Source organism: Bombina bombina, chromosome 5, assembly GCF_027579735.1.
Source record: "Bombina bombina isolate aBomBom1 chromosome 5, aBomBom1.pri, whole genome shotgun sequence".
Lineage (NCBI taxonomy): Eukaryota > Metazoa > Chordata > Amphibia > Anura > Bombinatoridae > Bombina > Bombina bombina.
The window spans coordinates 81,001,078-81,028,070 of record NC_069503.1 but is presented as its reverse complement, the minus strand read 5'-3'; the positions used below and the strand labels follow the sequence as shown (position 1 = coordinate 81,028,070).

At 39.1% G+C, this 26,993-nt stretch overlaps 1 long non-coding RNA gene and 1 pseudogene across 1 annotated transcript; both read left to right on the top strand.

Moving 5' to 3' along the window:
- LOC128659922 (oocyte zinc finger protein XlCOF6-like) overlaps positions 1-26,993 on the top strand; it is a 196,866-nt pseudogene that overhangs the window by 122,066 nt on the left and 47,807 nt on the right.
- LOC128659923 (uncharacterized) lies at positions 11,904-23,634 on the top strand. Its single transcript, XR_008402486.1, has 2 exons — positions 11,904-11,947; positions 23,290-23,634. It is a non-coding gene; the product is annotated as an uncharacterized LOC128659923 (long non-coding RNA).

Here is a 26,993-nt window from a genome sequence, read left to right as displayed (position 1 = left end):
ATATTAACCCACTGGGGTTGGGCTGCCAGCGGCCGAGACAGCAGAACCCTCTTCTTTACCATTTTAACTAGGTGCAAGCCCTTAACTATCATTGGGAGCTTAGAGACGTATAACCACTCACAAACAAAGCTGGCTTTACTTTATTATCCTTATTATAACTACTGTACTTCTAGACATCAATATATGCACAACTCACTTTTCTATTATATTTAAATTCTCACCTCCCCCCCCCCCCCACCCCCCATAATAAGCCTCCCAACCTGGGAGAACTAACTACGCGGCTTATCTTGCCCATGCCGCACCATAATCATTATATCATACCCACATATCATAGTATATTATTTTAGCAAAGGATTGGCGCCTTCATGGTAGCTATTGGTTGAAATATTTATTGCCAGTTTATTCTAAGTCACTATGTTTCATTTTATATATTATATCTTACCTACATATCCTACTATGTTCTCTAAACATTGTATGTAAAAATAACTGAGGTTCCAGTCTTCCGCTTGGTGTTATCTGTTATGGGAATGTAATCTATCTCTATATATGCAGAATCATTATACTGTATTTTATATGTTTGTCTTAGGATATGTTCCTCCTCTTGTGTTGTATTATTTTCGCACAACCTCAATAAAAATAAAATTAAAAAAAAAAAAAGAAATATACCAAAATGGGCCTAGATCAATAATTTGGGTTGTCTACTAAAAAATATATATACACACACACGTCAAGGAATATTCAGGGATTCCTGACAGATATCAGTGTTCCAATGTAACTAGCGCTAATTTTGAAAAAAAAAAAATGGTTTGTAAATAGCAAAGTGCTACTTGTACTTATTGCCCTATAACTTGCAAAAAAAGCAAAGAACATGTAATCATTGGGTATTTCTAAACTCAGGACAACATTTAGAAACTATTTAACATGGGTGTTTTTTTGGTGGTTGTAGATGTGTAACAGATTTTGGGGGTCAAAGTTAGAAAAAGTGTGTTTTTTTTTCCTTTTCTTCCATCATATTTTATATTTTTTTATAGTAAATTATATGATATGATGAAAATAATGGTATCTTTAGAAAGTCCATATAATGGTGAGAAAAAACGGTATATAATATGTGTGGGTACAGTAAATGAGTAAGAGGAAAATTACAGCTAAACACAAACACCGCAGAAATATAAAAATAGCCTTGGTCCCAAATGGACAGAAAATGGAAAAGTACTGTGGTCACTAAGGGGTTAAAGGGACAGTAAAGTCATAATTAGACATAGCATATCATTTTAAACAACTTTCCAATTTACTTATATTATTTAATTTGCTTCCTTCTCTTGTTATCCTAGGTTCTAGCTGATGATTGGTGGCTGTGAGTATATATATACACCTCGTCCTTAGATACAAGTTATACAAACAAATTCTATTTGCTTGAATGTGTGCAGCGCCACAGGGTTCAACACACGCTATTGAGCATGAGCGAGTTGAGTTACAGATGCCCACAGAGGCCAACTGTAAAAAAGCAAATTTAAAAACAAATATACAGTTGATTACTAAAAGAACAAACCAGCAGTCAGCATAAATACAGAAAATTAAGTGCATAGCTACATGAAGAATAGACTAACATACTGTCAAATAGAAGGATACTGATCAAATGGTAACTATATGTTGCACATTATTACTATCAGAACAATAGTTATTGTCAAATGTATGCTAAAATCCTCATCATCATCTCACTTAGACCTAATATTTCATTATTACAGCCAAAATAGAAACTGGGACATACTACTATTGGGTAACATGAGATTTGACACAATTACAGATACTTACTAGTATTGTACACCTATAAGGGACCTATTTAGCATCACTATAAGCCGCTAGATAAAAATACAGTGTATTCAAATTGACACTCCCAACTATGACATATCAGGGCTAGTCATGTCATAATAACACAGTGGTGTATAGTGCGCTAAATAGAGTGAATCCCTCAAATGTAATACACAAGAATCCCGGGTACTAAAAGAATCAAATTTAAGCAAATGCTAGCCACTCAGTAACATATCTCAATGAATCATAACAGCACTAGCTACAACATATGACATTCTAGGATTACGATTATAGCAATATAAGGCATGTTCCCACTATACAGTCCCTAGACCCATAACAAATTTTACAAAAAACATTGAAGATCCAGCTTAGCATTTAAGCCCTTTGGTGCTAGAGTATCCAAGTTATTGATCCATCTGCTCTCCCTCTGAAGGAGAATCTTCCCCCTGTCACCTCCCCTACTTAGGGGGGGGGGGGGGATATGGTTGATTATAATGTATCTTAGGTCAGCCACCACATTTTATCTTGAGAAAATGTCTGGCCACTGGCTGGTGAGATATGCCGGCTTCCATATCCATATTCTTATGGCGGAGCGGTGGTTGGCCATTCTGGTACGCAAGTCATCTTGGGTCTTGCCGATGTAGAATAGACCACATGGACAGTGGAGCATGTAGACTATATATTTTGTTGTACAGGTGACCCTGTATATAGACACACACACACCGCTTGTCATTGGCTCACCCCATGTGTTCAGTTAGAAACCAATAGTGTGTAGTATGTTCTACCTAAATCATGAATGAAAAATGTTTGTGTTTCAGGTCCCTTTAATGATATGACACCAACCACTTATACTTCAGTGCATCACTAGGTACACTTAACGCTACTCAGCAGGGTCTACACCTAGGTTAACTCAAGCAGCAATATATTATATATTTATTATGGCAATGACGGAAACTAAAAAGTACAGACCAGGGATTACTCAATTGTATGGATCTAATTATTCCTTAGACCATGCATCTCACATGAGAATTTTCTATGTATTTCTCTTTTTTGGGATCATCTTTGTTAAATTAGGGTGAATAACATTTATTTGAATGCACATCTATAGGGTTTCGGTTTTGCTGGGGAGCTCAGAATGTAAATATGCAGGGAATGACATCTCTAATCTTTATGGTCACTGATATTGAATTTATATTTTCTGTGTCAACAGAGTAAAAATGTTTATTTGGGCTCTAGGTATTTATCTAAACCCTGTGAAATGATGGATTAATTGTATGCAATTTGCTTCCTGCATTCATAAAAGAACTCTTGATAGTTCTGTCTTCTAGAAGAAAAAAAAACAACTTTAAATGGATAGGAACATTTTCTTTCAAGATATAGATATAGCATGAAATTTTAATGAACTTTCTAATTATACTTTAATTATCATTTTTCTTCATTCTCTTTGAATCTTTAGTTAAAAAGCAGGTTTTTCTCTTTATATGGCAAGTAAAAACATGGGAGGGGCATATAAGGTGGGAGGGGCAATGGGTGGAGCAAAAAGGGGGTGGCAGGCCCTGTCACACTTTTTGCCCAGGGGCCCTGGTTGGTCTCAGTCTGCCCCTGTATATACATTTATAAAAAAACAGAATTTATGCTTACCTGATAAATTACTTTCTCCAACGGTGTGTCCGGTCCACGGCGTCATCCTTACTTGTGGGATATTCTCTTCCCCAACAGGAAATGGCAAAGAGCCCAGCAAAGCTGGTCACATGATCCCTCCTAGGCTCCGCCTACCCCAGTCATTCGACCGACGTACAGGAGGAAATATGCATAGGAGACACCATATGATACCGTGGTGACTGTAGTTAGAGAAAATAATTCATCAGACCTGATTAAAAAAACCAGGGCGGGCCGTGGACCGGACACACCGTTGGAGAAAGTAATTTATCAGGTAAGCATAAATTCTGTTTTCTCCAACATAGGTGTGTCCGGTCCACGGCGTCATCCTTACTTGTGGGAACCAATACCAAAGCTTTAGGACACGGATGAAGGGAGGGAGCAAATCAGGTCACCTAAATGGAAGGCACCACGGCTTGCAAAACCTTTCTCCCAAAAATAGCCTCTGAAGAAGCAAAAGTATCAAATTTGTAAAATTTGGCAAAAGTGTGCAGTGAAGACCAAGTCGCTGCCTTACATATCTGATCAACAGAAGCCTCGTTCTTGAAGGCCCATGTGGAAGCCACAGCCCTAGTGGAATGAGCTGTGATTCTTTCAGGAGGCTGCCGTCCGGCAGTCTCATAAGCCAATCGGATAATGCTTTTAAGCCAAAAAGAAAGAGAGGTAGAAGTTGCCTTTTGACCTCTCCTTTTACCAGAATAAACAACAAACAAAGAAGATGTTTGTCTGAAATCTTTAGTGGCCTCTAAATAGAATTTTAGAGCACGGACTACGTCCAAATTGTGTAACAAACGTTCCTTCTTTGAAACTGGATTCGGACACAAAGAAGGTACAACTATCTCCTGGTTAATATTCTTGTTGGAAACAACTTTCGGAAGAAAACCAGGCTTAGTACGCAAAACCACCTTATCTGCATGGAACACCAGATAGGGCGGAGAACACTGCAGAGCAGATAACTCAGAAACTCTTCTAGCAGAAGAAATTGCAACCAAAAACAAAACTTTCCAAGATAATAACTTAATATCTACGGAATGTAAGGGTTCAAACGGAACCCCTTGAAGAACTGAAAGAACTAGATTAAGACTCCAGGGAGGAGTTAAAGGTCTGTAAACAGGCTTGATTCTAACCAGAGCCTGAACAAACGCTTGAACGTCTGGCACAGCTGCCAGCCTTTTGTGAAGTAAAACAGATAACGCAGAGATCTGTCCCTTCAGAGAACTTGCAGATAATCCTTTCTCCAAACCTTCTTGTAGAAAGGATAGAATCTTAGGAATTTTTATCTTGTTCCAGGGGAATCCTTTAGATTCACACCAACAGATATATTTTTTCCATATCTTATGGTAAATTTTTCTAGTTACAGGCTTTCTAGCCTGAATCAGAGTATCTATTACAGAATCTGAAAACCCACGCTTTGATAAAATCAAGCGTTCAATCTCCAAGCAGTCAGTTGGAGGGAAACCAGATTCGGATGTTCGAATGGACCTTGAACAAGAAGGTCCTGTCTCAAAGGTAGCTTCCATGGTGGAGCCGATGACATATTCACCAGGTCTGCATACCAAGTCCTGCGTGGCCACGCAGGAGCTATCAAGATCACCGAAGCCCTCTCCTGATTGATCCTGGCTACCAGCCTGGGAAGGAGAGGAAACGGTGGGAATACATAAGCTAGGTTGAAGGTCCAAGGTGCTACTAGTGCATCTACTAGAGTCGCCTTGGGATCCCTGGATCTGGACCCGTAACAAGGAACCTTGAAGTTCTGACGAGAGGCCATCAGATCCATGTCTGGAATGCCCCATAATCGAGTTATTTGGGCAAAGATTTCCGGATGGAGTTCCCACTCCCCCGGATGGAATGTCTGACGACTCAGAAAATCCGCTTCCCAATTTTCCACTCCAGGGATGTGGATTGCAGACAAGTGGCAGGAGTGATCCTCCGCCCATTGAATTATCTTGGTCACTTCCTCCATCGCCAGGGAACTCCTTGTTCCCCCCTGATGGTTGATATATGCAACTGTCGTCATGTTGTCTGATTGAAACCTTATGAATTTGGCCTTTGCTAGATGAGGCCAAGCTTTGAGAGCATTGAATATCGCTCTCAGTTCCAGAATGTTTATCGGGAGAAGAGATTCTTCCCGAGACCATAGACCCTGAGCTTTCAGGGGTTCCCAGACCGCGCCCCAGCCCACCAGACTGGCGTCGGTCGTGACAATGACCCACTCTGGTCTGCGGAAGCTCATTCCCTGTGACAGGTTGTCCAGGATCAGCCACCAACGGAGTGAATCTCTGGTCCTTTGATCTACTTGAATCGTCGGAGACAAGTCTGTATAATCCCCATTCCACTGTCTGAGCATGCACAGTTGTAATGGTCTTAGATGAATTCGTGCAAAAGGAACTATGTCCATTGCTGCAACCATCAATCCTATTACTTCCATGCACTGCGCTATGGAAGGACGAAGAACAGAATGAAGTACTTGACAAGAGCTTAGAAGTTTTGATTTTCTGACCTCTGTCAGAAAAATCCTCATTTCTAAGGAGTCTATTATTGTTCCCAAGAAGGGAACTCTTGTTGACGGGGAAAGAGAACTTTTTTCTATGTTCACTTTCCATCCGTGAGATCTGAGAAAGGCTAGGACGATGTCCGTATGAGCCTTTGCTTTTGACAGAGACGACGCTTGAATCAGGATGTCGTCCAAGTACGGTACTACTGCAATGCCCCTTGGTCTTAGAACCGCTAGAAGGGACCCTAGTACCTTTGTGAAAATTCTCGGAGCAGTGGCTAATCCGAATGGAAGTGCCACAAACTGGTAATGCTTGTCCAGAAAAGCGAACCTTAGGAACTGATGATGTTCCTTGTGGATAGGAATATGTAGGTACGCGTCCTTTAAATCCACCGTGGTCATAAATTGACCTTCCTGGATAGTAGGAAGGATCGTTCGAATGGTTTCCATTTTGAACGATGGAACCCTGAGAAATTTGTTTAGGATCTTGAGATCTAGAATTGGTCTGAATGTTCCCTCTTTTTTGGGAACTATGAACAGGTTGGAGTAAAACCCCATCCCTTGTTCTCCTATTGGAACTGGATGAATTACTCCCATCTTTAACAGGTCTTCTACACAATGTAAGAATGCCTGTCTTTTTATTTGGTTTGAAGATAATTGAGACCTGTGGAACCTTCCCCTTGGGGGTAGTTCCTTGAATTCCAGGAGATAACCTTGAGAAACTATTTCTAGTGCCCAAGGATCCCGAACATCTCTTGCCCAGGCCTGAGCAAAGAGAGAAAGTCTGCCCCCCACCAGATCCGGTCCCGGATCGGGGGCCATCCCTTCATGCTGTTTTGGTAGCAGTGGCAGGCTTCTTGGCCTGCGTACCCTTGTTCCAGCCTTGCATCGGTCTCCAGGCTGGTTTGGGTTGAGAAGTATTACCCTCTTGCTTAGAAGATGTAGAAGTAGAGGCTGGTCCGTTTCTGCGAAAGGGACGAAAATTAGGCTTATTTCTAGCCTTAAAAGACCTATCCTGAGGAAGGGCGTGGCCCTTTCCCCCGGTGATGTCTGAAATAATCTCTTTCAAATCAGGACCAAACAGTGTTTTGCCCTTGAAAGGGATGTTAAGCAATTTTGTCTTGGAAGACACATCCGCTGACCAAGACTTTAGCCAGAGCGCTCTGCGCGCCACGATAGCAAACCCTGAATTTTTCGCCGCTAATCTAGCTAATTGCAAAGCGGCATCCAGAATAAAAGAGTTAGCCAATTTAAGTGCTTGAACTCTGTCCATAACCTCTTCATACGAAGATTCTTTATTGAGCGACTTTTCTAGTTCTTCGAACCAGAAACACGCTGCCGTAGTGACAGGAACAATGCATGAAATTGGTTGTAGAAGGTAACCTTGCTGAACAAACATCTTTTTAAGCAAACCCTCTAATTTTTTATCCATAGGATCTTTGAAAGCACAACTATCTTCTATGGGAATAGTAGTGCGTTTGTTTAGAGTAGAGACCGCCCCCTCGACCTTAGGGACTGTCTGCCATAAGTCCTTTCTGGGGTCGACTATAGGAAATAATTTCTTAAATATAGGGGGAGGAACAAAAGGTATGCCGGGCCTTTCCCATTCCTTATTTACTATGTCCGCCACCCGCTTGGGTATAGGAAAAACATCGGGGGGCACCGGAACCTCTAGGAACTTGTCCATCTTACATAATTTCTCTGGAATGACCAAATTGTCACAATCATCCAGAGTAGATAATACCTCCTTAAGCAGTGCGCGGAGATGTTCTAATTTAAATTTAAATGTTACAACATCAGGTTCAGCTTGTTGAGAAATTTTTCCTGAATCTGAAATTTCTCCCTCAGACAAAACCTCCCTCCTGGCCCCTTCAGATTGGTGTAGGGTATGTCAGAAACGTTATCATCAGCGTCCTCTTGCTCTTCAGTGTTTAAAACAGAGCAATCGCGCTTTCTTTGATAAGTAGGCATTTTAGATAAAATATTTGCAATAGAATTATCCATAACAGCCGTTAATTGTTGCATAGTAATAAGTATTGGCGCACTAGATGTACTAGGGGCCTCTTGTGTGGGCAAAACTGGTGTAGACACAGAAGGGGGTGATGCAGTACCATGCTTACTCCCCTCATCTGAAGAATCATCTTGGGCACTATTATTATCTGTGGCATCATTGTCCCTACTTTGTTTGGACACTATGTCACAATTATCACATATATTTAAATGGGGAGACACATTGGCTTTCATACATATAGAACATCGCTTATCTGATGGTTCAGACATGTTAAACAGGCTTAAACTTGTCAACAAAGCACAAAAAACATTTTAAAATAAAACCGTTACTGTCACTTTAAATTTTAAACAGAACACACTTTATTACTGAATATGCGAAAAAGCATGAAGCAATTGTTCAAAATTCACCAAAATTTCACCACAGTGTCTTAAAGCCTTAAAAGTATTGCACACCAAATTTGAAAGCTTTAACCCTTAAAATAACGGAACCGGAGCCGTTTTTACATTTAACCCCTATACAGTCCAAGGTATCTGCTTTGCTGAGACCCAACCAAGCCCAGGGGGGAATACGATACCAAATGACGCCTTCTATAAGCTTTTTCAGTGGTTCTTAGCTCCTCACACATGCATCTGCATGCCTTGCCTTCCAAAAACAACTGTGCATTAGTGGCGCGAAAATGAGGCTCTGCCTATGACTAGAGAAGGCCCCCATCTGAAAAAGGTGTCCATACAGTGCCTGCCGTTTTTTAACAACAATCCCCAAGATTATAATAACTATAAAGAGTTATAATCTGTCAAATATGCTTAGTAAAGTAATCGTTTTAGCCCAGAAAAATGTCTACCAGTTTTTTAAGCCCTTATAAAGCCTTTTATTCTTTTGCTTAATCTAAGAAAATGGCTTACCGGTCCCCATAGGGAAAATGACAGCCTTCCAGCATTACAAAGTCTTGTTAGAAATGTGGCCAGTCATACCTCAGGCAGAAAAGTCTGCCAACTGCTTCCCCCAACTGAAGTTACTTCATCTCAACAGTCCTGTGTGGAAACAGCCATCGATTTTAGTAACGTTTGCTAAAATCATCTTCCTCTTACAAACAGAAATCTTCTTCTCTTTTCTGTTTCAGAGTAAATAGTACATACCAGCACTATTTTAAAATAACAAACACTTGATTGAAGAATAAAAACTACATTTAAACACCAAAAAACTCTTAGCCATCTCCGTGGAGATGTTGCCTGTGCAACGGCAAAGAGAATGACTGGGGTAGGCGGAGCCTAGGAGGGATCATGTGACCAGCTTTGCTGGGCTCTTTGCCATTTCCTGTTGGGGAAGAGAATATCCCACAAGTAAGGATGACGCCGTGGACCGGACACACCTATGTTGAAGAAACTAATGTTATTGTCATAAAGGGCTTTGTCAGCTGTAAAACACAAAGACCTAAATTCCATTGAGGAGGTAAATTGTGAAAACTAAGTGATAAAAACATTTATCGTCGTTAAAGTCTATTGAGAATTTTTATGCTACTGCCAGTTTTCAAACTTTACCACCGCAATGAAAAAAAAATGATGATATGTTGAAACCATATAGAAAAAGCACTTACATCTCTGCTTAAAGGGACAGTCTACTCAAGAATTGTTATATTTTAAAAAGATAGATAATCCCTTTTTTAACCATTCCCCAGTTCTGCATAACCAACACTGTTATATTAATGTACTTTTTACCTCTGTGATTACCTTGTATCTAAGGCTCTGCAGATTGCCCCCTTATTTCAGTTATTTTGACAGACTTGTATTTTACCCAATCAGTGCTAACTCAAAAAACTCCACAGGAGTGAGCACATTATCTATATAGCACACATGAACTAGCAGTGTCTTGCTGTAAAAAGCTATAAAAATGCTCTAATAGATAAAAGATAAGCATATGTGTCTATCTAGGTTTAGCTTATAATACCAAGAGAACAAAGCAGATTTGATGATAAAAGTAAATTTGAAAGTTGCTAAAAAATTGCATGTCCTATCTGAATCATGAAAGTTTAATTTTACTGTCCTTTAACCCCTTAGTGACCAGACCATTTTAAAATGTTCTTACCGTTAGGGACTAAGGCTATTTTTACATTTCTGCAGTGTTTGTGTTTAGCTGTAATTTTCCTCTTACTCATTTACTGTACCCACACATATTATATACCGTTTTTCTTGCCATTTAATGGACTTTCTAAAGATACCATTATTTTCATCATAATATATAATTTACTATAAAAAAAATATAAAATATGAGGAAAAAATAGAAACAAAAACACACTATTTCTAACTTTGACCCCCAAAATCTGTTATACATCGACAACCACCAAAAAACTCCCATGCTAAATAGTTTTCAAATTTTGTTCTTAGTTTAGAAATACCCAATATTTAAATGTTCTTTACAAGTTATAGGGCAATAAGTACAAGTAGAACATTGCTATTTCCAAACCATTTTTTTCCACTCAAAATTAGCAATAGTTATATTGTAACACTATACATTGTTTTTTTAGTAGACAACCCAAAGTATTGATCTAGGCCCATTTTGGTATATTTCATGCCACCATTTCACCACCAAATAAAAAATAATTTTTCTGTAGTGTAGCTGTCCCCCATCAATTCCCTGCCCCCTCCCACATCCAGAACCATTTCCCAACATTTATTCCCCCCTCTCTCATTTACTGGATGTAGATGGCGCGTGCCCAATTGCGCACACTTGAGGGACAAAGGATCTGGAACTGACCAGCGATGGACCACCCACCCACCTCCCTGCTATGGCTTCCACCCACCTACGATTGGCACCATTGCTGGCCAATGCAGAGAGGGCTCTCTATATAGAGGCATTACTGCAATACCCTGAAAGAGTTCACAATTGCTTCCAGCACTTGAAACCACAGGACGTGCCAGGCACATCCTAGGTCATTAACAACCATTTTTTAGTGGACGTGGATGGCATGTCCTTGGTCTTTATGGGGTTAAACTCTGAAAACTGTGGGTTTTCACAATTATTAGCATTGTAAGTGCACACTACAGGCTTCATAAACCTGACCCTGCTACATATCTGCCCCTAGTACGTCTGAGCAGGAGTAATAAAATCATGTAAAAGAATACAAGTGTTGCTAACAAAATAGCAGTGACAACCCTTTGTCTACTCTGTAACAAGGTAAGATTGGCTCCTACAAATAAGGCTATGTGGGGAGGGGGTTGGCCATTGGAAAAATAAGTGTTAATCTGTTTGGAAAGTGTATTCACTAAGCCTGTGTGTTAGAATAGTGCAACGCCACACATATGTCTTATGAAAATAAATGGTTCTATAGCCTTTTAAGCCAGGGCTGCCCTCTGCGCTAGTTACTGTGCGCCCCTAGATAAAGCAGAACTGATAATGTGCACTTTGGGGACTTCTGGTAGGTTGGCAAATAGGAGCCCTAGACCTTGCCCTGTGCAACGGGACAATTGTAAATACTGACCCGCGACCCATGTGAGTTCAGTGGAGGCTCCTCCATATGTGCACTCCCGCACGTGAGCCTCCTGTGAAAAAGGGAAGAAAAGAAAGGAATTTAATTTTTTGGCTGAATAAATATAATTTCCCCCTATTGGAAAAATTATATTTATTCAGCCAAAAAATGTTCTAGATTGTGCAGTTTAAATAAAATGTCTAGATTGTGCAGTTTAAATAAAATAAAAAAAATCCTTTAATATACCTCTCTACCGCACGTGCGGTAGAGGAGGTATAGGCTGCTATATCCTTTTGGTCATGTTTTCTATGTATCTGCTGCTCCGCCCATAACAGAGCCTATACCTCTGCTAATCGCACAATTTTCAATGTGCGATTAGTGTCATTACTATGGGCGGGCAGCAGGGGGAGCACTGTTTTTGAAACTTGTGTGTTATCCCTCCATATTGTGAATCACAGTGGCAGCGGCAGAAAAGGAAGAAGCAGGAGACCGGGCTGAGTGATCTAACAAGGTGAGAAAATTGAATCTTTAATTCTAACAGAGGGCTTATATGGGAGACTACCATACTGCTTGCAGTCACAAAGCAGCTTAATCCCAGAGCAGAGAAGACGGCTATTATGTTCACTCCATATTCCATAACAAAAGCCATCTTGTCTGCTCTGTGAATAAGCTGCCAGGAGCACCAGAGCCAGCCCACTGTTCCTCAGAGATCACTGAAATGAAGACCTATGTGATCGGCAACACTGAGTTTTCTATGGCTCAGTCTGGTTAGCGAGTGCAGCTGACTGTAAATGCTGCAGCAGGGAGGTAATTAAAAGTTAATAAATCCTCGAGTCTGACTTGGTGCTTCTGGAAATAGTTTAACACTGGGTGCCCATGGTGTGCTGTTGCATCAAGCGTGTGCGTGGAGCTGGAGCAAATACTGTGCATTCAACTGTGTCATGAGTAACTTTCTTAAAAACATTCCTGTGGGGCCGGGGGCCATAACAGATAGCAGCTAGCTAGCAATTAAATCAGTCATTAGCTAGATTTATGGAAGGGAAGCTGTGTCCATTCATAGTGTGTTACTTGCCCTTCCTCCTGCTCTTCTTATCCCCCTCCCCTCCACCTCAGTGCTGCATGTTATCTCTGCAGGGGAATCTGCTTGTGAAAACTAGCAGACACAGAGGAGTAGCCTGTGTTTCATCTCTCACAATGTCAGGTACAGCGGGAGTCACCAGAAAATAAATCACACAGGAAAAGTATTGCTGGGGAGAAGGGGGCTTAGAGTTCCTATTTAAGAACATATATTAACCCCTTCTTCATATCACTCTATAATATCACAGATGTTTGCCTTATAATGATCCCTTTTAAACTTTTAGCTCCAATAATGCTTCCAAGTTCCAACTCAAAGCATGTGGTTGTCTGTAGATGTACTTTTTTCACATAAAGTCTTTATGCATATCTTTTTTTTTTAAGTTAGGTTTAGAGATGTGTATGGAAGGGTTGAATTTCTATTCAAAATATCACCTTAAATAAAAATAATCTTGATACAGTAATAGTCCAGACTCCCTGGATGATTTTATATATATATATATATATATATATATATATATATATATATATATATATATATATATATATATATATATATATATATATATATATATATATATATATATATATATATATATATATATATATATATATATATATACACACACACATATATACAAACAATAATTTTGCAAACAAAATTAAATTTACTTTGTAAATGCTATAAAAAGTAAAATTACACAATGACCAAAAAAAATAAAAAAAATATGGCCACAAAAGGCCTAAAACTTGGTGGGGGCAGCAGAATTTTTAGTGCCTAGGGCAGCACAAAACCTAAATACGCCACTGGTATGTATGTATATATATATATATATATATATATATATATATATATATATATATATATATATATATATATATATAAATATATTCAATATACAGTGTGTGTATGTGTGTATATATATATATATATATATATATATATATATATATATCATTTTACATAACTGGTCCGTGAACCCCCATTTGAATAACCCACGAGCCGCCACTGTGTGAGTTAGGACCCATCACTGCCCTGTACTACTCTGGGCAAATCTGACCATAATGCAGCTAATCATTCCCATACATTCATATCTACACATATATTTATTTATAATATAACACTTTAGCTGTTGTCTGCTTTACAAATGAATAAACTACACCTGTGTGATGACACGTGAGCTGCACATTATACACATTACATGATACTCAGTGTCTAATACTGATTTATATAACGTTTTATCTTATTCCCCTGCCCTGTGTGTAGCTGCTGTAAATGACTAACTCATAAACATAACTTGCGCTACAGTTGTGCTTCTGTGTGTCTTAAAGGGACACTCAGGCTTTATTAAATTTTCATGATTCAGATAGAGCTTGTAATTTTAAACAACTTTCCAATTTACTTCCATTAAAAAAAATGTGCACAGTCTTTTATATTTACATTTTTTTTGAGTCACCAGCTCCTACTGAGCATGTGCAAGAACTCAGACTATACGTATATGCATTTGTGATTGGCTGATTGCTATCACATGGTACAGGGGGAGTGGAAATATATATAACTTTAAAATGTGTTAGAAAAGAATCTACTACTCATTTGAAATTCAGAGTAAATGATATTGTATTGTCTTGTTATCTTGCATTTGTTGATTATGCAAATCTGCTGTGTTTACTGGTCCTTTAACCCTTCACTGGCACAGAGAGCAGCACAGTGTGTATTAACCATTCACTGGCACAGAGAGCAGCACAGTGTGTATTAACCCTTCACTGGCACAGAGAGCAGCACAGTGTGTATTAACCCTTCACTGGTACAGACAGCTGCACAGTGTGTATTAACCCTTCACTGACCCAGAGAGCAGCAGTGTGTATTAACCCTTCACTAGCAGAGAGCTGCACAGTGTGTATTAACCCTTCTCTAGCACAGATAGCAGCACAGTGTATTAACCCCATCACTAGCACAGAGAGTAGCACAGTGTGTATTAACCCTTCACTAGCACAGAGAGCAGCACAGTGTGTATTAACCCTTCACTGGTACAGACAGCTGCACAGTGTATTAACCCTTCACTGACCCAGAGAGCAGCAGTGTGTATTAACCCTTCACTAGCAGAGAGCTGCACAGTGTGTATTAACCCTTCTCTAGCACAGATAGCAGCACAGTGTATTAACCCCATCACTAGCACAGAGAGCAGCACAGTGTGTATTAACCCTTCACTGGCACAGAGAGCAGCACAGTGTGTATTAACCCTTCACTGGCACAGAGAGCAGCACAGTGTGTATTAACCCTTCACTGGCACAGAGAGCAGCACAGTGTGTATTAACCCTTCACTGGTACAGACAGCTGCACAGTGTGTATTAACCCTTCACTGACCCAGAGCAGCAGTGTGTATTAACCCTTCACTAGCAGAGAGCTGCACAGTGTGTATTAACCCTTCTCTAGCACAGATAGCAGCACAGTGTATTAACCCCATCACTAGCACAGAGAGTAGCACAGTGTGTATTAACCCTTCACTAGCACAGAGAGCAGCACAGTGTGTATTAGCCCTTCACTAGCACAGAGAGCAGTACAGTATGTATTAACCATGCACTAGCACAGAGAGCAGCACAGTGTGTATTAACCCTATCACTACCACAGAGTGCAGCACAGTGTGTATTAACCATGCACTAGCACAGAGAGCTGCACAGTGTGTATTAACCCTTCACTAGCACAGAGAGCTGCACAGTGTGTATTAACCCTATCACTAGCACAGAGAGTTGCACAGTGTGTATTAACCCTTCACTAGCACAGAGAGCTGCACAGTGTGTATTAACCCTATCACTACCACAGAGTGCAGCACAGTGTGTATTAACCATGCACTAGCACAGAGAGCTGCACAGTGTGTTTTAACCCTTCACTAGCACAGAGAGCTGCACAGTGTGTATTAACCCTTCACTAGCACAGAGAGCTGCACAGTGTGTATTAACCCTATCACTACCACAGAGTGCAGCACAGTGTGTATTAACCATGCACTAGCACAGAGAGCAGCACAGTTTGTATTAACCCTTCATTAGCATAGAAAGCAGCACAGTGTGTATTAACCCTTCACTAGCACAGAGAGCTGCACAGTGTGTAATAACCATGCACTAGCACAGAGAGCAGCACAGTGTGTATTAACCCCTTCACTAGCACAGAGTGCAGCACAGTGTGTATTAACCCTTCACTAGCACAGAGAGCAGCACAGTGTGTATTAACCATTCACTAACAAAAAAAGAATTGAACAGCACTTTCCCATTGCCTGGCACAAGTAGATGAGTAACATGCACTAAAAGAACAACATTTATAGCAATTATAAACTTTTTAAGAAGACTAGAAAGTGACTAAAACGTTTTATCACACAATACACACAGCCTGACTTACTCACCGAGCTGCAGCTGCACAGGAAGTAAATGGGAGTGAACAAAGGTCAGTTTTAAATTACTGAACTACATCTCCCAGAATACATGCTGAGAAGTCACATGTTAAATAGCCGCCAATCAGACGAGAAGAGTTTGGCTGCCGACCAAAGTAGTCTATCTGCAGACTGGAGGTCCACTCTAGACAGGAAACATGTGACCTCCAATGCAATTTTTTTTTTTTTTTCAATAAAACTTTAATGTATCAAACAACCAATATGCACAATCATTCAAAGTAGTTTATCTGCAGACTGGAGCTCCACTCTAGACAGGAAGCATGTGACCTCCACTGCAAATTTTTTTATTTTTTCAACAAAACTTTAATGTATCAAACAACCAATATATACAATCATTCAGAAAACTTTTTTTTTTTTTAAATAAACTTTATGCACAATCATTCAGAAACCTTTTTTTTTTTTTTAAATAAACTTTAATGTATCAAACAACCAATAGGCACAATTCTGAAAACGAAATTGCTTTCTTTTGGTTTATGGCGAGTGACATTTATAAGGTTAAGGCAAAGTATAAGCAAATGTAATGATTATTCTAAGTTATAAATAGATCATCTCAGGAAATCACAGGAGTAATTCTTTAGTTTTCATGTATTATCTACTGTTTTAAATTAACAATATTGAACTATTTAAAGCTCCACTCTACACAAGAAACACGTGACATCCACAACCTCCACGGGGAAGTTCTGCTGCTTTCCTTTTTTCTACCGTATTTAACCCCTTAGTGACCTAACTGTTTTACGAATTTTTTTTTTTTTTTTTTTTTTAAATAATTTTTATTTGAGGTTTTTTTTTTTTTTTTAAAAAAGGCATACAAAAATCTTGAAACAGTAATACAGAATAGCATTGGGTTACAATAGTAATATGTAGGCTTACCAGAAGTCCCACTTTTACTGGGATTGTCCCGGTTTGGAGGCGCTGTCCCAGTGTCCCACCCAGTTGTTCATTCTGTCCCAGTAGGGTTGCCCCCTCTGGGTTTCAAATCATGTGTCCGGGTTTCAGACCACCTGAAACCCAGACACATTATTCAAAATGTGACTGGACTGTGACTCTCCAGCATAGTTAGATGTTGGTACTTTGTTACATACAGCCCTGCTTAGCTTAACGTTCGTGTCCTTCAAAGTTTACATTTAGTAATACAGGCTGAGTGAGCAGCATAGGGTTTTTTTTAATTTGTAGTACTACTTGGTTTATTTTTCTAAGTATTTAACACCACCCCCAGACCCCTGCTGACATTGTCCGTAATACACCTTTAGGGGAATCATATGGGTATGACTAGGAAGTACAGACAGGAAGGATTTTTGGCCTGGATCTTGCTTTACTTCATGCAGGATAGCATTTTGGCTATAATCTTCCTGCATTATGGTATAGAGTAGCCTCTTAAACAGCTTTAGCAGGTACCTGTTTCTTTTTTACTTTTATTCAATATTGTATTTATGCTTTATCAGTATTTGGCTCTGTTCCTTAATTAGACACATAAAACACATATTACACTGCAGATATTAAATTGTGAAATTGATCATTATGAAAGTGATAATTATGCTTGATATTTGGCATTATTTAGAATCTGAGATTTAGATTAATGATTTATTTGCTATGACAACGTAATGGTGCCTTTTTCACTAGGGGGTGGTGTTATGGTCTATTTAAACTGTGTGATTCACTTGTTTGACTGAGGAAGGGTAGAGTATCCACGAAACATTACACACATAAAAGCTACTACTTTAAAAGGACCGGTAATTGCCCCGCCCCCTTGACCACGCTCCTGACCACACCCCCACTGGCACCGCACCAGGTGGTCCCAGTTTCACCTCTAAAAATTATGGTAAGCCTAGTAATATGCAATTTAAACATACATGTATGAAATGCCTAGTACTCAACCTTCCTCCAAACTCACACACGAGACCACTCTTGGGCCTCAAGCAAAAATATACCAAGTTTAGGAGGTTATTGCTATCTGGAGAGACCACTCACAGGCCTCAATGACAAACCTCTTTTTATATTTAAGATAGGTTACAATATTTAAGATAACACCTTGAACAAATAAACTTGAAACATCTTTCTCATTACTTAATAGGCCACTTTTGGACCTAACCTATATATTTACTCAAGGTAGGAGAGAAGAAGTATTTAAGTATAGGTACCCTTTGTTTGCGAGAGTCAGTGTATAAGAAAGATAAGTCCCCAAAAGGAAAATAATGGCCACTCTTGGACCATTCACATTAGTATGTGTTAGTAGAGGGACATAGCAGGGGTCACTTGTAGACAGTAGGATAAGTAAGTGGGTACGTTGTATCTAATAGGATATATTATATAGATAGTTATGGTGGTAGTTATGATAATTAGGTAGATAAGTTATGGCATAGGAAAGAGAAGCCATATAGTTAACCCTCCTAAATTAGGAGGTGTATTATTATGGGGGGGGGAGGTGGTAAATTATATATGGTGTGAAAAACATACAGCTTGGGAAGCTTTTTATATCATACTTCAAAGTAAGCATTCATTAACAAAACAAGGTACCACAACAAAGCGAGAGATCAACTAAGAACATGGATTGTCAATATGAACGCGAAAGGAACCAAGTGTACATCATACCATTGCAAGAGCCAACATACCAGGGCTTAAAAAAAATCTTAGGGAATATGTTTAATGGAAGTTACATAGATCAACTCTGGCATCCTGGGGAGGGAAACCATATATAAAGCAGGACCAGCCTACAATAACAGACATGTTAAATGCGCAGATGGTAGATTGCACACAGTAATATATGGGTATTAATGAAGAGCAAAACTATGACAAAATGTAGTTGTAAGGTGACTATAATGGAGGCTCATATGTAGCATAGTATATAAACTTAGTGCCAACTTTAAGCAGACATTGTGGAGTAGTACATTTATAACCCTGTGGGGAAGAATCCCAAAAGTTAAGCACATATACAGTGTAAAAGAAAAGTGCTCTTAAGTCTTTTAAGCATAAAACAGTTCTAAATAATCATACCAGCTAACGTCTCCAGGGGGTAAATCTGCAAAATACATAACAAGGGACATTTGGCCGGCATAAAAAAACACAATTGAGTTTTAGCGCTAGAGTTCAAAGGCGCGCTTGCTTAGACCTAGGGGTCACTTATGTGAATGGTAATAATCTATTTACGGATAGTAGTTATAGGCTAATCTCACATAAACATAGAGTGTAGTGGTTTAGCTGCTTCTATGCAAGCAATAGCATTGTCATGAGATCTTCACTGATGTTAAGTGAAACAGAAGGGTAGCTATTTTCAAATTGGGAAGCACATATTTCCTATTTAATTAGTAGAAACCTGGTGATTGAGCATGGGCCCTATGCCCATCACACATGATCCCACATAGGAAGAGGCTATATAAAGATATATGAGGGGAGGGAAAAAGAGTTTGAAGGAACCCTGCGCAAGTGCAAATGTACCAAAGGATAACAAGGAGAGCAAATAATAATACACTGCAGCCTAAATATTGTTGTCATTATATGCCCCCCTAGTGTACCAGAGTGAGTGAGCAGTGCAGAGGTAATATTCCTGGTCTTCACAATCAGTAAATAAATGGCTTAGAAACATGACTCAGAAATAATTCAGTAAACATTTCCCACCTGAGTATCAACTAGATATGTGCATGGCGAAAAAATTTGGTTCGGTTCGGTTCGGATTGATTCAGAATTTTTCGAATTTCGGTTTGGACCGATTAGAATTCGGAGAAATTTGAATCGATTTGGTTCGGATTCGTTTCAGATTCATTCGGATTCTAAAAAATTCGACTCGATTCGGTTCGATTCGGTTCGTAAATTCGGAATTTCAGTAAGTGTTAGGTGGGATTAGACTAGTATTATGTACAGTATATTAGGTGTAACCCATAGCAGAGTGATATAACCTAATATACTGTACAATACTAGTGTAATCCATGGCCATCCGAATCTACCGAATAAATCTGAATAAATCCAAACTAATTCGGATTTATTCGGTAGATTCGGCAGTATTTTAATCCGGAAATTCGGATCGATCCGAATCCTGAATTTTACGAATTCGTCCGAATTTCCGAATCGATCCGAAACGAATCACACATGTCTAGTATCAACTTGTACTTATTTATGACTTTATACACAAATCTCTAAGTATATCAAGCAGACTATTAATGTCATGTGTTGGATCACTGCAAGTAGTTAAGAAGAGTCTCTGTTATGAATAGACCTCACATATTAATCTATTTATAATCATACAGTATGTTTGCAGTATTGAACTAATTGATGAGATCATATGCGACTAAGTAAGTTATTATATCAACTAAACTATGAATAATAGCGATACCCATTAGACTTTAGCAGCCAACACCTGGTTGTTATATCTATACATACGGTACAACTTTTCAGAACAACTATAACAACAGAGCTGCGTAGTTTAAAAGTCCAGGAAAGTACAGTCCTAAGGAGACTTTAACCAATGCCTTGTCTAGAGACATTTCGGGGTGGGGGGTTATAATACTGGATCTCCCCAGGCAGGGCTCCAGGAATATCAGCAAGCAGTTCTGATTCCGTATATAATGCTTGCTTGCTGGCTTCACTGCTCTGTGGTTCTCCTAAGGTCTCCTCAGTTGTGCGCCCTACATATGCAGCCACTGCAGGCGATCCTGTGCTGAGCTGAATCCTAATAGGGCCTGAAACGCTTGGAAGTCTAGAAGCCGGTGCGCTCCCCACTAGACTTGTCTCAATGCAATTATGTAGTGTACGGTCTCCCTTTAGTGTTCTACTCTTCTCACTCTTGCTAAGGCCGGCTGGAGATTTCAGTTGATGAGAGACCGGAGGACCCAGAAAGCAGGCAGCGTGATCTGTCATCGTAATAGCATACACACTCCGGTGATCCTCACAGGCAGTGTCGTGGGGCCAAAGTGGGCTGGAATCACTATCAGATGAGGCTGTGACCCGAAAATGGGTATCTTGTGCAGGAGCAATAGCCTCCTTGACTTCTTCAGCAGCCATGTCCAAAACAAGAGCTTGGTAGAGCTGTTTCTCTAGGTCAGCAAAATGGCGGAACAGGGTATTGCGGATCTCAGCCTCCCATGCGTCACCTGTATCCAAAGCCCCCATAGCAATAGGCTTCCTGTCCATGTTTCCGAGTCTATAGTAGCTATGGAGCTCTTCTGTAGTTGGCAATATATAGCTCCTCCAGAAGAGAACAGTTGCTGGGTCTAGTTGCGATAGAGCGGTGCAGTCGCCATTTTATTTAGGCATCAATTAGAAGATACGGTCACAAAATGTGCCCTCATGCTTCTCAGTATGTCAAAATGTTATTCCTGGCTTGATCATTTAAAGGTCGATAAGAAAGTTCCCTTGGTGGTTGAAAATAGCTTCTTTTTTCCCCCTTGTTGAAAAAAAAAATCAGTATTATGTCTCTTAGTCTCAGGAGCTCCACATAGCACGTCTTGCTGCAGCGGTAGCTGGCTCCGCCCCCCTGATTTACCAATTTTTTAGCGTTAGCGACCAAGACTCTTTTTACATTGCTGCGGTGTTTGTGTTTATCTGTAATTTCCCTCTTACTTAATTTTTTTTTACCATATTTAACCCCTTAGTGACCTGACTGTTGTACCAATTTTTTAGCGTTAGCGAACCAGGGCTATTTTTACATTGCTGCGGTGTTTGTGTTTAGCTGTAATTTTCCTCTTACTCCTTTACTGTACCCACACATATTATATACCGTTTTTCTCGCCATAAGAATGACTTTCTACAGATACCATTCTTTTCATCATATCATATAATTTTTACTAAATCTTTTTATAAATTATGATTAAAAATATTATTATTTTTTTTTTTTTTTACTTTTACCCCCAAAATCTGTTACGCATCTACAACCCCCGAGAAAACAACATGGCTAAACAGTTTCTTCATTTTGACCTGAGTTTTGAAATACCCAATTTTCAATTTTTACGATTAACCTTTTTCTCCTTCAGTGACCTTTTAACCGCAACCCTCCCCCTAGATCTACCACTAAGCCTAGATCTAACCCTAACCCTACATAACTATTTATTTTTATTATTTAATTTTTTTTCATCTGTTACAGCTGCAGTCCTTAAGGAGATAAAGGGATAGTAAATTCAAAATGTAACTTGCATGATTCAGATAGAACATGTCATTTATAAATTCACATCTATTTTTAAATGTGCTTTGTTCTCTTGTTATCCCTTGCTGAAAGAGAATACGCACATATTCAACACTAGTGGGAGCTAGCTGCTGATTTTTGCCTGCACACATTTGTCTTTTGCGATTGGATGACTATGGCTCCGTTCGAGCAGCACTCCAAGCGAACTGGGACTCGCTTGTAGCGTTTTCCTCACATTTGCAAGGGAGATACCTGGCGTTTTTTTGAGTGCTCTGATGACGTAAGTTCCAGCGCTTCCATCATGCTGGAAAAGCTGTCACTTTTCAGAGCAAGCTCAGATGCTTGGCAACATGGCAGCCTCCACACACGTTTTGCTGTGGAGGCTGCCATGTTTTTATAAGCAGCAGAGGAGGGACAGATGAGGCGGATAAGTCTGACAGCAGCATTTAGTACAGGTCAAATTGGAGATAGGTTAAGTAAGCCCTGTACTAAATGCTGTTGTCATGCTTATCCGGTGTTATGCTGAGAATTGTTTCCCCAGTGTCTCTGGCTTCCCCTGCCTCTCGGCAAACAGCGGAACTCTGACCCACCTCCATTCAGCTGCACTCAGCTCAGCACCCGTACTATTATTAGCTTAATGTGGCAGGATAAGCTACAGGGGCTGAGCTGAGAACAGCTGAATGAAGGTGGGTCAGAGTTCCAATGTTTGCCGAGAGGCAGGGGAAACCATTCTTGAACAACGGTGTTATGTAAACAGCTTAAATAAAAATAATCCTCCACTAATAAAGAGAGACACAATTTAAACAATTTTTACAGTCAGCTACAAGGGAGCTTATTTAAAAACGTTCGCATGCGCAAAGTCCATTATTATGCAGCAGATCCCTTTGCGCATGCGATCGTTTTCTCTAAGCTCTCTTGCTTGTGACGTCACCTAGCGCCACGTCATTGCTGGAAGTGAAGCGCCTCCACTAGCTCCTGAGCGCTGCCTGAACGCGGCCTATATGTATTCATCTTGCTGCCAGTAGTGCAATGTTGTTCCTTCAGCAAAGGATAACAAGAGAATGAAGCCGATTTTATAATGGAAGTAAATTGGAAACTGCATGTTCTTTCTGATTTATAAAAGTTTGTTTTTGACTTGAGTGTCCCTTAAATTATTTTTTATTTATTATGAAAATAACAGTTTTGATTCTGACTATGACTAAGTTTCCTCCCATGTGCTTGACACAGGAGCCAGCAATCATTAAAGATCTACACATTGCTATACAATGGGTTGTCAAGAATGAGGCACTGTTCTATGGGTGCATAACCATGCCAAGTTTTGTGTCAATGAATGAAGAGGACCACCAGAAGGCCATAGATAACGTGATGCAAAAAGAAGAACCAGAAGCAAGGGAGCCATTCCTCTTTGTATTTCAGCACAGAGAAGATATGGAGTTGTTTTTGCAGGCATGTCTTAACCAACAGGGCCTCCAAGTTAATGCCATGTTCAACAAATGACTGATAGACAAGGGGTGGTGGTGTGTTTCTGTTTAAATTATTGATAATAATAAAAAAATAAGATAATTAACACCATTTCTGAGTCAGTGCTTTAATAACACACTACCACAAGTATGAAGGTACAAGATAATTATAGGTAACAGTATATATATATAGCAGTAGCCTATTGTTGCTTCTGCTTTCATAGTATAAGGTTAGGGTTATAAGTTCAAATGGTTTCTGACCTTGATTGAACACGATTCTTCAGAGCTCCTGGGAACAGCAAGAAAGAACACAAGCATAGAGAGTGTTTCTCACTAGTTCCATTTATTGTAAGTATACACAGCAGTTATATAGCAGTCTCGCATCATGAGGTTACAGGAAATGCAGTTAGAGGAATAACATAAAACGTCCATATATGTCTAAGAAACATGTTAAAGGAAGTTGTGGGTGTTGTTTGCTGTATTACAGACAATCATATGAGTTTCAAAATGCCCTCATGTGTCGGTTACAAGTCACCCACTAACATAATATACCCATCAACACACAGAGCGACAACCACATAAAACACATAAAGACATAGAGACACACACACACCCTCACTGAGACATCCAGAGAAAACAGAGAGACATACACTCTCAGAGAGACACCCACAGAAACTGCACATACATACACACACCCTCACAGAGACAACCAAAGAAAACACATAGACATACTCACACACCCTCAGAGAGACAGCCACAGAAAACGCAGACATACATACATACACACACCCACCCCCAAAGAGACATCCACATAAAAAAAAAAGTCATACACATCCACCCTCACAGAGGCATCAAGAGGAAATACACAAAGACATACATATACACACCTTCACAGGGACACAAATAGAAAAAGCACAAAGACATACGCACACACCCTCACAGAGATACACAGAAAATGCACAAAGACATATATACCCACTCTCACAGAGAGACCAACAAAATCAACAACAACAAAACAGTGTGTGACATGCATGATAAAAAAATTGCAGAAATTAAGAGATCACTTTTTAAACAATCAGATTTGCAAATGTGCAAACAAAAATTAAACTCTATGAATTCAAAATTGTAGATTAATGTTATCGGTAGATGGCTAGATGAAGAAAAGTACTTTTAAAAAGTTGACATATGTTTGTGTTTTTTCCCCCAAACAAGAGCAACACTTCAATAATGGTGTAAGCATGTTCCCATCTGTCAGCTGTACTTTTGGATTTTGAAAATGCTGTACTCTATATGGTCTTGGTGGAACCATAAGCCGTGGCACTAGGTCTCATACCATTAGATATGGTTAAATGCATGATTTAGGCTCGTTTGTATGTATTTCAAAATTAACTCAGCTGTAGTGTAAACTGAACAGTGTTAAGTTAACCTGTATCATTTGAAACACTGAAAAATCTTAGTATGAAAGTATAACTTTTTATGCATATGTAAAAATCATAGATAAAATGCCTCCTTGCATCTGTAAAGTCCTTGCATAAAGGGGCAGTAAACTGAAATGTAGTTAAAATGTATATATTACTAAAAAATATATATCTTTCAAAATGGCAACTACCATTTGTGTATTAAGGAGGAAACCTTTATGCATGGCTTTAAATATAGAATTTCTACAGCATTGTCAAATAATCATAAATACACTGCTGCAGATTGCTAAAAAAAAAAAAAAAATGTTTTTTATGGACCTCTGGCCCCACCATACTACTACCACACTGAAGTTACAATCCAAAATTCCACAAAGAAACAAAAAAAAATTACTATGTAAGTCCTACCTCCTCTGCAAATGAAAGTGCTCTGCCATCTGACTCAGACACACACTGGACAAACTTAAAGGGCTACTGGACCCACATTTTTTCTTTCATGATTCAGATAGAGCATGCAATTTTAAGCAGCTTTATAATTTATTCCTATTATAATTTTTTATTCGTTCTCTTGCTATCTTTATTTGAAAAGTTAGGAATGAAAGCTTTGGAGCATGACTATTTTTTGTTCAGTACCCTGGATAGAGCTTGCTAATAGGTGCCTGCATTTAGCCATCCAATAAGCAAGCGTAACCCAGGTTCTCAAACTAACATGGGCCGGCTCAAACGATTTTATTTCTTCTTTTTCAGATAAATATAGGAAGAGAACGAAGAAAATTTGATAATAGAAGTAAATTAAAAAGCTGCTTAAAATTGCATGCTCTATCTGAATCTATAATGAAAAAAATCGTGTTTAGTATCCTTTTAAGTGCCAAGTCTGTCTCACTACGCATAGTGGTTTAGTGCACACTCAAAAATCCTCTCAAATGCTAATGCTTTACTCATTTTAATAAAACTGACCACACTCAGTAGCACTCTGCTGTAGTTCCCTCTGGTGGCTGCCAAAATTGTTTAAAGAAAATAATAGTTGTTCTTGCCTCATGGGGCACCCTGGCCCATTTGGCCCCTGACAGGAGTCACCCCTGTAACCCCCTGATGGCAGACAGGTGTGATTTACGGAGATGATGTATTTATAACTTACAATAATCATTACTTTTGCTTATACTTTTGCCCTAACAGAACATAAGTTAATGTAAAGAATGTGCTTATTTAACCTTATTAATAGCAATCAGCATAAACCACTGTCAATGAACATTAAGAACAGGAAAGCAAAATATTTAGTTTTCTGAATTAGTCCATTTAAAAAATAAATTAAATATTGAGTGGAGGTCAAATGTTTCCTATCTTGAGTGGAGCTCCAGTTTGGCACAAGTTTGTTTGCCATATAAAGCGTTGGTTCAGGCTTAGAACATATAACCACACAGAAATGAGTGTCGCAAATAATTTAAACCTTTTTAAATACAAGTTACTTTTAAAAAAGGTAAAATATTTTCAGTGGCAAGGTTGGCACAAGTTTGTTTGCCATATAAAGCATTGGGTCAGGCTTAGAACTTAAAAATATGAAGTGGTTCATGCCCTGTATATATGCACACAGAAATGAGTGACTCATCGGATTTCAACCCTTTTTAAATACCAGTTACTTATTCAGAAAAGGTAAAATATATGAAGTGGCCAGGTTGGCACAAAAAATTGCTATAATAAGCATTGGGCACGGCTGAAAATATGTATATTCTATGAAGATGTTCATGCCGAGTATATATCATCACAGAAATAAGTGACCAAAAGGATTTTAACACTTAAAATACCAGTTACTTATTCAGAAAAGGTAAAATATATGAAGTGGCAAGGTTGGCACCAGATTGTTTGATATAAAAAGCATTGTGACAGGCTGAAAACATGTATATCCTATAGAGAGGCTTATGCCATGTATATAAGCACACATTAATGAGCGTTCCAAAGGATTTTAAAAGTTTTTAAATACCAATTACTTATTTAGAAAAGGTAAAATATATGAAATAGCAAGGTTGCCTGCAATTTTTTTGCTATAAAAAGCGTTGGG